This window comes from Hibiscus syriacus, unplaced genomic scaffold, assembly GCF_006381635.1.
Source record: "Hibiscus syriacus cultivar Baekdansim isolate YM2019G1 unplaced genomic scaffold, ASM638163v2 tig00003725_pilon, whole genome shotgun sequence".
In the NCBI taxonomy this organism is placed as follows: Eukaryota; Viridiplantae; Streptophyta; class Magnoliopsida; order Malvales; family Malvaceae; genus Hibiscus; species Hibiscus syriacus.
The window spans coordinates 1,183,647-1,186,116 of NW_024061982.1; the positions used below are offsets into that span (position 1 = coordinate 1,183,647).

At 32.7% G+C, this 2,470-nt stretch overlaps 1 pseudogene; it reads right to left on the reverse strand.

The window, feature by feature from the left end:
- Positions 1–1,206: 1,206 nt before the first annotated feature.
- LOC120183097 lies at positions 1,207–2,182 on the reverse strand (annotated as a pseudogene).
- Positions 2,183–2,470: the final 288 nt, after the last annotated feature.

The window sequence follows — 2,470 nt, forward strand, 5'->3', positions numbered from 1 at the left end:
ACTTTGTGATCACCCAGAGACCGGAAAAAAAAATAAGAGAAGAGCCCTTCTATCAGTTGTTCTAGGCTCTCGGATTGCTTAACCTGAGAAAGAAGATATTATGAGCTGTAAATAATTAACAAATGCAACTATCAGTAGAGTAGAATATAATAACATATATCTCTCAACGCGCAAATCGTGTCTTAAATAGCCCCTGTGATGGAAGAGTACCGTTAGTTCCAGCTCAAACTTGCCATAAAGGTAATTTTTCAATTTCCAGGTCAAACTCTAGTTTTAGTCGCTTACTTGATAAAACTTAATCGTTTGTTTTTATAACAGCATATAATCATTGATTTTATAAATAAATAAAAAAGAGAAAAGAGTTAACTGTATATGTCCCCAAATTATGATATTCATTCTCAAACTAGGATTCTCATTGTAAATTGTTCTTTAAATTTTTGAATATTCCAATTTCATCCCCAAACTATGACTCTCATTCCAAATTGATCCCCAAACTTTTGAATCTTCCTATTTCATCCTCAAATTCATCCAAATATGTAATAAGTTTCAACCATAGTCTAACCTAAATTTTATTTTTTTCAAACATATAATAATATAACTTAAACTAACGATTTTATTAACAAAAGATGTGATTAGGTTTACACGTATAATTTGGAATGAAATTGAAATGTTCATAGTTTGAGGAATAATTTATAATGATAGTCATAGTTTAGGAATGAAATTGGAATATTTAAAAGTTTAGAGAGCAATATAGAATAAGGGTCATAATTGAAGGACATGTGATGCAATTAACTATAAAAAGAATCTAGTTTCAGTTAAAGTTTGACCTAAATTCAACTTGACTCATATTAACGAATATATTAATTAAAAGATAATTGAAAAAAAAATAAGAAACCTAATTTAATTAGAATCATGAAATTTTTCTCTCTTTTTATGTAAAAAAATATACTTTGAGTAGATTTCTACTAAATAATTTCTTTTGTAATCAAATATATATCCTTATAAATAAATACTAGGGGTTAGAATTAGAAGTCAAGTTAATCTTATCGAAGGCAGTAATTTAAATTAAAACACGAAATTAAATATAGTAGGATAACTATCTTCCAAATTGAGTATAATACACTTTTTTACTTTATTGCTCTAAAGTCTCGTTGCATTGCAGAATATCCTTCTTTCCCACTTGTTACATTTGGTGAAAGTGTAACTCTAGTAGTAATCTCCTTTAATGAAGTCATTAAGTCGCTTCAATTCTCCATTTTGTTGTTCCACCACTGCCCGGACAACGTCTACTATAGAAACCATGCCCACCATTCTCCCATCTATCACCGGAACATGCCGTATGTGATTGTCTGGGACCATTATTAAGGGATAGTTAATGCCATAAATCAAAGGGAAACTGAGTTCAGACTTGTATAAATCACCATGCAATGCAATGCAATAAGCACTATTTACCTATCATAAGTTGCATTGCTTGAAGAATGTTTGTATCAGATTTCACTGTAATTAGCTTGTTCTGTTTCACAAATGACAGGTTTAATGATGGGAAGAAAAAAAAAGAAAGAAAGAAAAGAAAGTGTTTGGAAGGAGAGAAAACACCTCATCAGACATGATTTCCCCCACTCTGGTGTATTTAGGTGATCTTCCTCGCCCGATGATCTTCGTCAGGTAGTCTAACAAATTAACAAAACGTCTCAGAAGATGGAAAGAAAAATTTATACTGAGATGATCTTCCTCAGGTAATCTACTAAACTAACCATTTCTTTTACCTCTTTCTGTGATGATTCCTGCAATATGGTGTTGATCTCCTGGTTTTAATACCACCAGTGACCCAATGTTATGTTGTGCCATCTGCAAAATTTTGCTTGTTTCTTTTTAATAACAGTATTTTCCACACCGGACTATACCAGACCAGACCAGATACTTACATTCTTCATGGCATCATCAACATTGTCATTGATGTGACACGAAAGCCAAGACCGATCGCGTCGGTCTCTTTTTGTCAGCAGTACATCTCTAATCCCTTCTCTTCCATTTCCATGGCTTGATGAGACGAAGTGACGGTGACACATCTCATACGTGACAACATGCTTTTACTGTTATTATTGCCTCCTAAATTTCTTAGAATTGCTACCTTAATCTTTTCCTGCCAGCATGATCTTAGTCCTTGGATAAGCCCTTGCATCATGTTGACACTAAATCAATGATGATCAGATACAAAGAGTATATATAGACTTTACGTTATAAATCCAGAATTGCATACCTTAGAAGAGTAGCTTCTGTTGGTACAATGGAAGTTCCTTTTGACAAGTGACAATGAAGTTAGGAACCTGGTCTTGTCCTTTTCTATGCAAGAATATCGCCTTATATTTTGGGAATGTAATTCTTTACTTGATTAAGTAGACAAAGGAAAAGGAAAAGTTTGCTCTGCTATTTATTAAATGTGTATTTTTGGGTTCTTTTCCTTGCCTCC